Source organism: Orcinus orca, chromosome 16 (assembly GCF_937001465.1).
Source record: "Orcinus orca chromosome 16, mOrcOrc1.1, whole genome shotgun sequence".
NCBI classification, from domain to species: Eukaryota; Metazoa; Chordata; class Mammalia; order Artiodactyla; family Delphinidae; genus Orcinus; species Orcinus orca.
In genome coordinates, this window is record NC_064574.1 from 83297301 (window position 1) to 83310580 (window position 13280).

The following is a 13280-nucleotide window of genomic DNA, read 5'->3' on the forward strand; positions in this document are numbered from 1 at the left end:
AGGAAGTCCTGCCACTTGTGACAACATAGGTGGACCTCGAGGGCACTATGTTAAGTGAAATAAGCCAGAGAAAGACAAATACGGCATGATATCACTTACGTGTGAAATGTAAAACAAAGTCAAACTCATAGAAATAGAAAGCAGAAGTGGTTGCCAGGGGCTTGGGGGTGGGGAAAATAGGGATCCTCCCCGTGGGCCTCTGGAGCAACAAGGTGGGAGGTGACAGTCTTGGCCCTTTTGTGGCACACCCCCTAGGAAGCACGAAACAATCCTTCAAGGCACCCTTTCCTCGACAGGCGGAGGGCTCAGAAATGGGGGCCCCAGGTCTGCAGACATCCTTACAGGTGATACGCCCATTGGGTCCAAGGGTGTCCACCTCATCTCAGGCTGCCACAACACAAGACCATAGACTGGGAGGTTTAAACAACAGACATTTATTTCTCGTGGCTCTGGAGGCTGGAAGTCTAAGAGCAAGGTGTCGGGAGATGCGGTTCTTGGTGAGGGCCTTCTTCCTGACTTACAGACGGCCACCCTCTTGCTGTGTCCTCCCATGTCAGAGAAAGAGAGAGAGAGATTGAGAGAGAGAGAGAGAAATTCCAGTTTTTTCCTCTATTTATAAAGACATTAATCCTATCATGGGGGCTGTATCCTCAGGACCTCATCTAAACCTAATTGTCTCCCAAAGGACCCACCTCCAAATATCACATGGGGGTCACAGCTTCAACATATTGAATTTGGGGGGCACACAATTCAGTCCATGATAGAGGGTTAAGGTCTGTGGCTGGGGAATCAGAGGGTGGTCAGGGTTTGGAGGCAATCCAACTAAGAGAATAAGGGCTTCCTTCGTGGCACAGTGGTTAAGAATCCGCCTGCCGATGCAGGGGACACGGGTTCAAGCCCTGGTCCGGGAAGATCCCACATGCCGCGGAGCAACTAAGCCCGTGCACCACAACTACTGAGGCTGTGCTCTAGAGCCCGCGAGCCACAACTACTGAAGCCCGCGTGCCACAACTACGGAAGCCCGCGCGCCTAGAGCCCGTGCTCCACAGCAAGAGAAGCCATTACAATGAGAAGCCCGCGCACCGTGATGGAGAGTAGCCCCTGATCACCACAACTAGAGAAAGCCCGCGCCCAGCAACGGAGACCCAATGCAGCCAAAAATAAATAAATGAATTAAAAAAAATGAATAAGAGAATAAGAGAAAGAGGCAGAGGCAGAGGCAGAGGCAGAGAGGGCTCAAAGGTCTTCTCATAACCAAGTAAGAAAGGAGGCCTGGGGCCACCAGCCACTTCATCGAGCTCTAGCTCTCAAGATCCCAGAAACTTTGTTATTTCTCCTTTCAAAAAAATTTTTTTTAAGTTTTTATTGTGGTAAAATACATAACACGAAATTTACCACGTTTAAGCACATAGTTCAGGGGCATCAAGTACATTCACACTGCTGTGCATCCGTCACCACCATCATCTCCAGGACTTGTTCACCTTCCCAAACTGAAACCCCGCCCCCATTCAATAATAACTCCCCATCCCCCCACCCCCACCCCCATTTTCTCTTCCTTGCTACCTTGTGTTCTCCTTTCTCTTCACAGTAATTACAGTGACATCTTCAAGACGACAAGCACTCATGCTTGGGGGGATGACCAGGACGTGGGGAAACTGTGTCTGATCTGAAGATGGGAATCTCAAGAAATCAGAGTCAGTGCTGGCAGCTCAGAAGGGAAGGACAGCAGGCTGGATCCCAAGAAGCCTGGAAGGAAGTGGGGAAAAGGGGGTCAGCCAGCGAACAGCCGGAAGTCTGGGAGCCCCTAGGGGCCAGATGGGGTTCAGGGACCCGGAACCACGGGGAAAACGTCAGGCTGCAGCCACCCAGGGAGCGGGAGGGAGCGAGAGCTGCCTGGGCCTCATTCCCACCATCTGAGACACTTTCATTCTCACTCTAAGTGCTCCCAGTAATTTTCTGTCCAGCTTGGTAGCAATACACCCACTTAATAGCAAATCCAACTAACGTGGGTTTCCCCCATTTGTCATCTTAAATGGGGTCTTGCTTCCATTAGAACTCATAATGAATTACTTCAAGCAGCAAAGCAAAAATCTGACTCTCATTTCTTATTCTCAGTTTGTTTTAAACAATTGGGTGGTGGTGATAAGGGTCTTTCTTGGGCAAAGAACCGAGGATAGCAAGGCCGCCTCGGGTGCTCAGGGCTGCGGTGGGAGCTGGCCGTCAGCCACAAAGGGGAGGACTTGGACTTGGATGTGGTGAGGGCACGGGAGGGCGAGGAGATGGGTACAGGCCAGGGCACAGGCGGGACCAGACTTTCAGGCTGCCTGCTTTTATAGAGCAGAGGCTTCTTTTCTTTTCTTTTTTTTTTTTTTTGCGGTACGCAGGCCTCTCACTGTTACGGCCTCTCCCATTGCGGAGCACAGGCTCCGGACGCGCAGGTTCAGCTGGCATGGCTCACGGGCCCAGCTGCTCCGCGGCATGTGGGATCTTCCCGGACGGGGGCACGAACCCATGTCCCCTGCATCGGCAGGCGGACTCTCAACCACTGCGCCACCAGGGAAGCCCTCCTGTCTTGTTTATCCTTAGACCCTGACACAGTTGCAATGAAATGAAGACATTCGCTTCTTATTGCAAATCCTGGAAAACCAAAATTACTGTCAAACGCTTGGAGCCCTGGCCTGCTGGCTTCGGTCTGCTGTACGAAATTCTTAATCACCCGTTGGGCCAGTGAACCAAATTCTGTTGTCTGTTCTAATCGTTTGAAGGCTATGAGTGTGTTTCCCTAATGAGATGCCCTTACCCCTTTCATGAGCCTCACGGAGCCCAGGACAGAGTTCGAGCAGATGGAGGGTAGTATTACTCATACTTGACCATACTTTGTTCATGACATATAAACATCCAGGATCACCCAGATCTAGCCAGTCTATTTTGCTGCATAGTTTTGAAGAGATGCCATGCTTTCAGACTGAAGAGAGTAGGCTTAGAATAAGTGCTCTGATGTTCTATTGTGAAATAGGAGAAGGACTGTCCTTCCCAGCCCATCTCCCTGGGACATTGCAGACCTGGCAGGAAAGCATTCACTTCCTGCCCACGACTGTGAGATGCATTATGTCACAGCGGGGATAACTTCCAAATCCTATTTTTAGAGGTGATGAGGGGGAAGCCAAGTCCAGCCTCAAGCTGGAAGGAACCCAAGGGTTCCTCCGTGAGCCCGAAGGTCTAGGGGGCAACGGCCTCCAAGACCCGCCCTAATCCCTCATGCTGTCCTCTCTCACGTTTTGAGTCCCCACGTGGCTCCACTGGGCATGGTACAGGATGTTCTCATGAATCATCTCAAGTCCATTGAACAGTCCCAGCACCAGTGCCAAGGTCGAGCTTTAAACCTGAGTCTGTATTTCCTTCACAGTGTGCTGAACTGTAGCACACACTCCTCTCCTACAGTCGCAGGCTGGGTGACAGCCTAATACAAGATGACATGTTTCCAAAGGTGAAAGATTGAAAGAGACTTCAAAACTCATTGCTATTGGACAATAAAATGCTTAGGATTCAGCAAAGAAAGGCCAAGGGATCTTCATTTTAAAATATAGTTTTACTCTGATTCAAAAAGATACATGCGGGCTTCCCTAGTGGCGCGGTGGTTGAGAGTCCGCCTGCCGATGCAGGGGACACGGGTTCGTGCCCCGGTCCGGGAAGATCCCACATGCCGCGGAGCGGCTGGGCCCGTGAGCCATGGCCGCTGAGCCTGCGCGTCCAGAGCCTGGGCTCCGCAACAGGAGCAGCCACAGCAGTGAGAGGCCTGCGTACAGCAAAGAAAAAAAAAAAAGATACATGCACCCCAACGTTCATGGCAGCACTATTCACAATAGCCAAGACACGGAAGCAACCTAAATGTCCATCAACAGAGGAATGGATAAAGAAGATGTGGTACATATATACAATGGAATATTACTCAGCCATAAAAAAGAATGAAATAATGCCACTTGTAGCAACATGGATGGACCTAGAGATTATCATACTAAGTGAAGTAAGTCAGACAGAGAAAGACAAATATCATATGCTATCACTAATATGTGGAATATTAAAAAATGATACAGATGAACTTATTCACAAAAGAGAAGTAGACCCACAGACATAGAATACAAACTTATGGCTACCAAAGGGGAAAGGTGGAGAGGGATACATTAGGAGCTTGGGATTAACAGATACAAACTACTATATATAAAATTGAAAAACAAAAAGGATTTACTGTGGGGCCTCCCTGGTGGCGCAGTGGTTCAGAGTCTTCCTGCTCATGCAGGGGACACGGGTTCATGCTCCGGTCCGGGAAGATCCCACATGCCGCGGAGTGGCTGGGCCCATGAGCCATGGCCGCTGAGCCTGCGCGTCCGGAGCCTGGGCTCCGCAACGGGAGAGGCCACAGCAGTGAGAGGCCTGCGTACCGCAAAAAAAAAAGAAAAAGAAAAAAAGGATTTACTGTACATCACAGGCAACTATAGTCAATATCCTTTAATAAACTAATAAACCATAATGGAAAGTAATATGAAAAAGAATATATATGTATGTATGTATAACTGAATTACTTAGCTGTACGCCTGAAACTAACACAACACTGTAAATCAACTATACTTCAATTGAAAATTTTTTAATTAAAAAATAAAAATTAAATTAAAAGTTTTAAATTTTCAAAATCATGTGAAATAAAGACAAAGAGAGGATGCCAGTCTCTTTCACAGAACGCCTTCCGTGCATGTGGCCCTTGTTCAACTTTCACGTCTTTCATTCAGAGAGAATGACGACTGGCCTCGTTGTGAAGGTGAATTTTACGTGTCAGCTTTACTGGGCCCAGGGATGCCCAGATAGCTGGTGAGACATTGTTTCTGGTTGTATCTGTGAGGGCGTTTCTGGAAGGGATTAGCATCTGAATCAGTAGACTGAATAAAGATGGGCTCAAACTGGGCTGGCATCATCCAATCCACTGAGGGTCTGGATGGGACAAAAAGGGCAGAGGAAGGATATTTTCGACCCCTTCTTGAGCTGGGACATCCATCATGTCCTGCCCTCAGACATCTGAGCTCTGGTTTCTGGTCCAGGAGTGTTAAGCCACCCACCCTCCCAGTTCTCTAGCTCACAGACGGCATATCATAGCGTATCTCGGCCTCCATAATTACATGAGCTGATTCCCATAATAAATCTCCTCTTCTGTATCCATGTATATCCTGCTAGTTCTGTTTCTCTGGAGAACCCTGACTGATACACTTGTGAATAAGATTAAAAGGCAGAGATTAAGACAATCCCTTTTTGTAAACACTTACAGAAAACCATGTGCAAACTCGTGATCATTTTCCCCCCTCACTTCAAGAGAATGGGGTGTTTGCCTTATACTGCTGGGTGTTAAAAGTAAAAAAAATCACACACCATATTATATTAAAGATCCTGAAGAAGGAAAACTGTCACATGTCTGTCTGTGACGGGCTATCCAACAGAACTTTCTGTGATGGTGGAAATGTTCTTTTCCTGCACTGCCCAAAGCAGTGGCCACTAGCCCCGTACAGCTGTCGAGCCCTTGAAAGGTAACTATTGTAAGAATTGAATTTTAGATTTTATTGATTTTAATTAAAATTTAAGTAGTCACAGGTAGTAGCATCTACTCTATTTGGATAGGACAGGTATAATGTCCATAACTTTAGATCCATTCAAGATCTTTTTTTTTAGTCTTTGACCACGGGTGGAAAAGTCTGAGGCTGGTGTGGCCGGTGCAGCCTGAGGTGAGTGAACATTCAAGTATGATGTGGAAGGTCTGACGTTCATCCTTGAAGACCCCCATCAACACCGAAAAGTGAACAGCGTCGTCCTCTCCAGACAAAACTTGGATTCTCTGATGTAAGACCTGTCATTTTCCCAAGCAGAAAGTCAAATATCAAATATCAGTACTTTTGTAAGAGCTGAGAGTTCCCATTTCCCCATTCATGCCCCTCGTACCTCCAGCCTTTCACTTCATTACGTAACGAGGAACCAAGAGCTGGGCTCTCCAATCTGAAGGGCTTGGTTTCACTCACTCGTTGTCTCCAGCACCTACTAGGATGCCTGGTATACAGTAGGTGTCCAATCAGCATTTGCTGAATGTTGAATGACTATCTTGGAAGGAAGTGACAAGGAAAAAACAAAACAAAACAGCATGAACAACGAACTGTGTTCTTCAACTGTTAAATCACGTCTCTGCCGGTTACCAGCTATGCCGTCTGGCCTCCGTGGCTACTCAAATGTAAGAGATCGTTCTGACTGGGAGAGCTGCTGCCTCTTCTCGCTGCAGGGGTGGGAGGGCAATGAATGGATGTTATTAGCTATCCAAATGGTCTGCTGCCTGATGGTGGTTGAAATATTCTTAGGAGTTTGAACATTATCGTTAGTTTCTCTTTTAATAAAACATCCTCATTCTAACACAACTTAAGAGAACAGTAAATGTGGGGCTAAACCATGTTCATAAAGATAGGAGTCTTATAACATAAAGACAAGCGTTTCATGAGAAACTCAGGCCAGATTCTGGGATCTTGCAAAATCTCTCTGAGGAGCTTTGCGTATTGCGTGTCTGAATCGAGCAGGAGAGAGGGAGCAATACCCGAGCGATTTTTCCCCAAGAGACCCAAACGGAAATATCCCACAAAGAGGAAGCCTGGAGTTTATTCAAACTGCTTTTATTTTAATAAGTCCTAAGTGGTACTGAGAACATTTCCAAGAAATTAAATCGCTTGTAAGTTATTTATATATACTCTATTATCAGAATTTATCATTTTAAAAAATTCCAGTAGGTCTTTTACCAAAGTGCCCCAGAAAGAGCAATCATTCATTGACATTACAGAATGATAGCCGTTCCCAATATTTTAACAGATTCTGACGTTTTAGGAATATTTCACTACGAGCCACCAAAGAAATCTAAAGTCATGATTTCTGTAGTGAAAAAAAAACGACTCATTGGTGTAGCAGATTTCCCTTTAAGGGTCTCCAAGAGGCTCTCACACATGCATCGGGCTCAGGACAAGCTCACTGTGGCCCAAGCTGGATCAGCACAGACCCAGGGCCTTCTGAAGTGGCCTGTGGGTTCAGCCACTCTGGGCAGAAGCGGATACTCTGACGAAACCACTGCTCTTGTTTTTTGTTTTGTTTTTTAAATTAATTAATTTATTATTTATTTTTGGCTGTGTTGGGTCTTCGTTGCTGCGTGTGGGCTTTCTCTAGTTGTAAGCGGGGGCTACTCTTTGTCGTGGTGCGCGGGCTTCTCAATGCAGTGGCTTCTCTTGTTGCGGAGCACAGGCTCTAGGCGCGCGGGCTTCAGTCGTTGTGGCACGTGGGCTCAGCAGTCGTGGCTCAAGGGCTCTAGAGCGCAGGCTCAGTAGTTATGGTGCACGGGCTTAGTTGCTCCCGCGGCACGTGGGATCTTCCGGACCAGGGCTCGAACCCGTGTCCCCTGTATTGGCAGGCGGATTTTTAACCACTGCGCCACCAGGGAAGCCCCACCACTGCTCTTGTTGATACAGTGTGAAAACGCAGTTTCATACTGAAAGTCGCTCTCCCGAATAAACACAAAACCACCAAATTCATGTTTCTAGCACATGGACCTTCTTGTTTCAAAGCACCAGCTAAGGGCATTGATTTAAAGAGTTACAATCTTATCACTCTTGCTGAGCTTAACAAAGCACAATGAACTGAACCAGTGCCAGCATTTTTACGTTCATTTTTGCTTAAGAATTTGGAGAAACAAAATAACTGGAAAAAAACACCCCAAGACCTTCCCTGAAACAAGACACACCCTAAGTGAACACGTGGCTCCCTCTTGTGGCAAAAGCAGACCTCACATGTCCACTGCTGGGCTTGCTTCACACCCCACCCATTCATTCCCCTCAAATTAGCCAGCTACATTCAAATGACCCTGAATTACTAAGATTACTAAAAACACACAGTCTGGGCAGTAGCGTCCCATCCACTGGGGCTGGCTTCAGTTGTCCAGAGGGAGGTGAGAATATTCTGTTGAAATATGCCCAGAGTGATAAAGGCCACTTAGTAAAGTAGCTACTTGACCTTCCCATCCTACATTTGACCTCATCTGCCAACTTAAAATGCAACATGCATACGTACCCTTAGCGTCAAAAATAAGCATTACCTTCAAAACACATCCTATACTGATGGACAGATTTTTTTTAAAGAAAAATCAGGTTTCTTCAGTCACACCAAGAGCCGTATCAAAGTGTTTCAACTATGAAAACGTCGGGTTTTCCCACTGAGAGAAGGGGGCTCTCTGGGAGTTAACCCCCAGTCTCCTCCTCACCTGGCAGGTCCCTTGGTCCGAACGATTCTCATCCAGAACGAACCAGGTATTTTCATCCCTTGTTCTGGATTCCACTTCCTCCTCCCAACAAACTAAATCCAGAGCCAGAAGAGTTAAGTCATTTTTGGTGTCATACTCACCATATTAAAAAATGTCATGAAGAACCTAGGGGGAAGACAGGAATAAAGACACAGACCTACTAGAGAATGGACTTGAGTATATGGGGAGGGGGAAGGGTAAGCTGTGACAAAGCGAGAGAGTGGCACGGACATATATACACTCCCAAACGTAAGGTAGATAGCTAGTGGGAAGCAGCCGCATAGCACAGGGAGATCAGCTCGGTGCTTAGTGACCGCCTGGAGGGGTGGGATAGGGAGGGTGGGAGGGAGGGAGACGCAAGAGGGACGAGATATGGGAACATATGTATATGTATAACTGATTCACTTTGTTATAAAGAGAAACTAACACACCATTGTAAGCAATTATACTCCAATAAAGATGTAAATAAATAAATAAATGATACAAATGTTAAAAAACAAAACAGCTGATTCCAACCTTCCAAGACCCTTTGTAGAGACAGTGTGAAAATACAGGCAATAAAGAGGCAGATGAGAGAATATAACACATCCAACCCAAATCAATATATACGCAGACTCAAAGGGAGGTGTCTGGTAAGATACTCTTGTTGGGAATCCCTAATCGAGGGAAAAAAGGAGAAGCTGATTTTAACAGAAACTCTAAATGTTTAAATGTTTTAAAATTCACGTATCTGCCAAACTTACCCTGCCTACCACTCCTCTGGAGGCAGGGACCAGAACGTGGTTCAATCTCTCTCCCAAAAGGCATCACAAGGCTGGAAGATGAGTTTGTTTCCCTTACCGCTGCAATCTCAGTTTCTACGTGAATTCAGACAAGTGTATGTTTGCCCCATAGAGAACTAAGTACCTGCATGGAAAATAAGCCAACTCCCCTCTTTTCTCAGATCACTGTCACATAGTCGTAGGTGTTTCTAAACAGGAATGAGTACTTATCAAGTCATGGGGGCGGGGGGAGTGACAAGGAACAGCGCTATGTCCTAGCTATGACATCCCCTTGCATGTCCTACAAAGAACTAGACTCTTTTTTTAATATATATTTATTTATTTATTTGGCTGTGCTGGGTCTTAGCTGCGGCTTGCAGGATCTTCGTTGTGGTATGCAGGACTTTTTTTTTTAGTTGCGGCATGCGGGATCTAGTTCCCTGACAAGGGATCAAACCCAGGCCCCTGGCATTGGGATTGTGGAGTCTTAACCACTGGACCATCAGGGAAGTCCCAGAACTAGACTTTTCGATGCATCTGAGAATTTGGTTGAAAAGAGGCAGCAACGTAAGTGTGATGGTTAATTTTACCTCACCTTGACGTGCTAAGTGATGCCCTGATAGCTGGTAAAACATTAATTCTGGGTGTGTGAGAGTATTTCTGGAAGAGATCATTAGCACTTGAATCGGTGGACTGAGTAAAGATCACACTCATCATTTCAGGTGGGCATCTAAAACGTTGAGGGCCTGAATAGAACAAAAAGGAGAAAGGGCAATTTTGCTCTTTGCTTGAGCTGAAACATCCACCTTCTTCTGCCCTTGGACATTGGTGTCCCTGGTTCTCAGGCCTTAGGACTTGGACTGAATGACACCACCAGCTTTCCTGAGTCTCTTGTTTGCAGATGGCAGATGGTGAGACTTCTCAGCCTCTATTATCATGTAAGCCAATTCCTATCATAAATCTCCTCATATCCATATCTGTATATCCTGTTGTTTGTTTTTTAAATATTTATTTGGTTGCACTGGGTCTTAGTTGTGGCAGGCAGGCTCTTTAGTTGCAGCTCTCGGGCTCCTTAGTTGTGGCATGCATGTGGTAATCTAGTTCCCTAACCAGGGATCGAACCTGGGCTCCCTTCATCGGGAGCTCAGAGTCTTAGCCACTGCTCCACCACGGAAGTTCCTATCCTATTGTCTGTTTCTCTGGAGAATGACTAATACAGCAACTTAAGTCAAAGGAGCACAGAGACTTGCTGCTTTCTCCAAGTCATCTTAGATAAGCAGCAGTGGCAGAGTGCTTGTAATCTTAAAAATAATAGAAGACAAGCTTTAAGAGCTAGAAAACTGAGCCGGTTTCCAATCTTGAAGCACACTTCTTGTTTCTGATAGAAACAGAACACTTAGTAGGTAGATGGGGAAGGGAAAACAGGTTAAGCCCACTTCCTTAAAAAAACTAAAAGCAGGGCTTCCCTGGTGGCGCCGTGGTTGAGAGTCCGCCTGCCGATGCAGGGGATACGGGTTTGTGCCCGGGTCCGGGAAGATCCCACATGCCGCGGAGCGGCTGGGCCCGTGAGCCATGGCCGCTGAGCCTGCGCGTCCAGAGCCTGTGCTCCGCAACGGGAGAGGCCACAACAGTGACAGGCCCGCATACAGAAAAAAATAACTAAAAGCATTGGGATTTCCCTGGTGACGCAGTGGTTAAGAATCCGCCTGCCAATGCAGGGGACACGGGTTCGAGCCCTGGTCCGGGAAGATCCCACATGCTGCCGAGCAACTAAGCCCGTGCGCCACAACTACTGAGCCTGCGCTCTAGAGCCCGTGAGCCACAACTGCTGAGCCTGCGCCTAGAGCCCGCGAGCCACAACTACTGAGCCTGCGTGCCACAACTACTGAAGCCTGCGTGCCTAGAGCCCGTGCTCCGCAACAAGAGAAGCCACCTCAATGAGAAGCCCGTGCACCGCAACAAAGAGTAGCCCCCGCTCGCCGCAACTAGAGAAAGCCCGCGCGCAGTAACGAAGAGCCAACGCAGCCAAAAGTAAATAAATTAAAAAAACTAAAAACTAAAAACTAAAAGCACTGAAGTTAACTGGAGAATTCCACTCTAATACAGTGCTAAGGCACAGCTCCCCTATAAAAATTCCTTGTGTCATGTACCTGAACAAATTCAAAAATGAACTGTAAAGAATCCACTCAAAACACAGGCAGAACAGAACTACAGCCATGCCTGCTCCTACTCCTTAAACAAACCGCTGCTTACCAGAAGTAACCAGCCCTCAAAGATGCCTCCCACCCAACGGCACAGGCTACAAAGATGAGGTGTGTGTCTGATCTGGCGGGGCCGCCTCACACCCTCCCAACTCAACCCGCAACACTTCAGTTAAAACATCTTGGCACGCCTCTATAAAGGAAGATCATTTGTTTCAGGATAAAGGAAACTTTATCCTACGAAGATGACCTTTCCCAAGCAGTCAGGCCCTTTGCAAACAATATTCTCTAATCAAATTTCAGCTGTGCATATATACAGCTCAAGGGATAGTTTGCAGAGTTTGAAGTGCAAATAAGAGTGAACAGATGCTTTTTTTAAAAAAATAAATTTATTTTCGGCTGCATTGGGTCTTTGTTGCTGCACGCGGGCTTTTTCTCTAGTTGTGGTGAATGGGGGCTACTCTTTGCTGCGGTGTGCGGGCTTCTCATTGCGGTGGCTTCCCTTTGTTGTGGAGCACGGGCTCTAGGTGCGCGGGCTTCAGTAGTTGCAGCACGTGGGCTCAGTAGTTGTGGCTCGCAGGCTCTAGAGCACAGACTCAGTAGTTGTGGCACATGGGCTTAGTTGCTCCGCGGCATGTGGGATCTTCCCAGACCAGGGCTCGAACCCGTGTCCCCTGCATTGGCAGGCGGATTCTTAACTACTGCGCCACCAGAGAAGTCCAGAGATGCTTCTTTAAAAATTGATCCAATTCATCCAAGTTTCCATAAAATTGGAAAAATGAGGTAACATTTTGGAAGCAAAGGAGAGCCAAGTAGAAGCTACCATCCTGTGGAATGTTATTTAGGCCTCTAACTTCAAATGGTTACGTTGAATGTACAGATTATCACTTGGATGAGGTGTGTTTCAAAGCTTCCAGCACTGGCTGGTGTTTAAAGGCCATTTCCAGCTCTGAGTTCATATGGTTTAGGAGATCCCTTAATTCTATTTCTTCTCTTTGGAAAGTTTAAGAAGAATTTAAAAATTATCTATGGCAAAGTGCAAAAAGAATCTTATAGCACATTTCTTTTCCCTTTTTTTTTTTTTTTTTTTGGCGTGCCGAGAGGCTTGTGGGATCCTATTTCCCCAACCAGAGAGCAAACCTGGGCCTTCAGCAGTGAAAGCACAGAGTCTTATTCACTGGACTGCCAGCGAAGTCCCCACATTTCTTACTCTCTGTGAAATTATAGTAAATGGTCTATATGCATTTTAGAATACACATGCCGAGCTCCAAAATATGTCTTGCTTCCTAGCTATAAAATCAAGTCACGTAAAGAATGATCGATTTAAACGCAAGTTTCTTAATTTTTTATTCTCTATAGGCTTGCAACTTCATAATCACTTCAAGATCTCAACATTCAAATGTTTAAAAAAAAAAGATTTTATGATTTCCAAATGAGAATAACCGAGTCCAAGATTTTGTGCTATACACTGTTTCTAAATTTAAAGTGATTGTGCTGTTCAATCTTTAAGAACAGAATCCATAAAGGCAAAAAAGAAGAAAATGCATATAAATGTCAGAATTTTTAAAACAGGCTTCCCTTGGCTTTCATTGCCAAAATGATACAACTTAAAATATTTCAAATGAGTGATCCCTTTTATAATTCAATCATGGAAACAATTTATTCAAAAGAATATCTTCTCTACTAATTGCTTTAAAAATTAAAATGTTTATAGAAGGCCTTCTTTCACAGTCATGAAACTTCATACGCTATAGTTATCATCACCTCTTTACCCCAGAACTTTCCACAGGAGAGGCCACCTTCAGACAGAACTGGAACCAATATAGCACCAAAGGGAAAAATTTCAGCTTAGTGTAAGTGTATTAAAAAATTAATGTAAAAAAAAAATTATTGAGAGCTTTTCCACAAAGCTTTTAGAAAAAACACACCTTATTCTGATATAACTATATGAAAACACTT

At 45.8% G+C, this 13280-nt stretch overlaps 2 long non-coding RNA genes across 2 annotated transcripts in view; one reads left to right on the forward strand and one right to left on the reverse strand.

Moving 5' to 3' along the window:
• LOC125961467 (uncharacterized) overlaps positions 1-13280 on the forward strand; it is a 96117-nt gene that overhangs the window by 7841 nt on the left and 74996 nt on the right. The window lies entirely within an intron of this gene.
• Positions 1547-10953, reverse strand: LOC125961465 (uncharacterized). The gene is made up of 3 exons (XR_007472207.1): positions 5980-10953; positions 5416-5887; positions 1547-1746 (listed from the first exon to the last, which is right to left on the reverse strand). It is a non-coding gene; the product is annotated as an uncharacterized LOC125961465 (long non-coding RNA).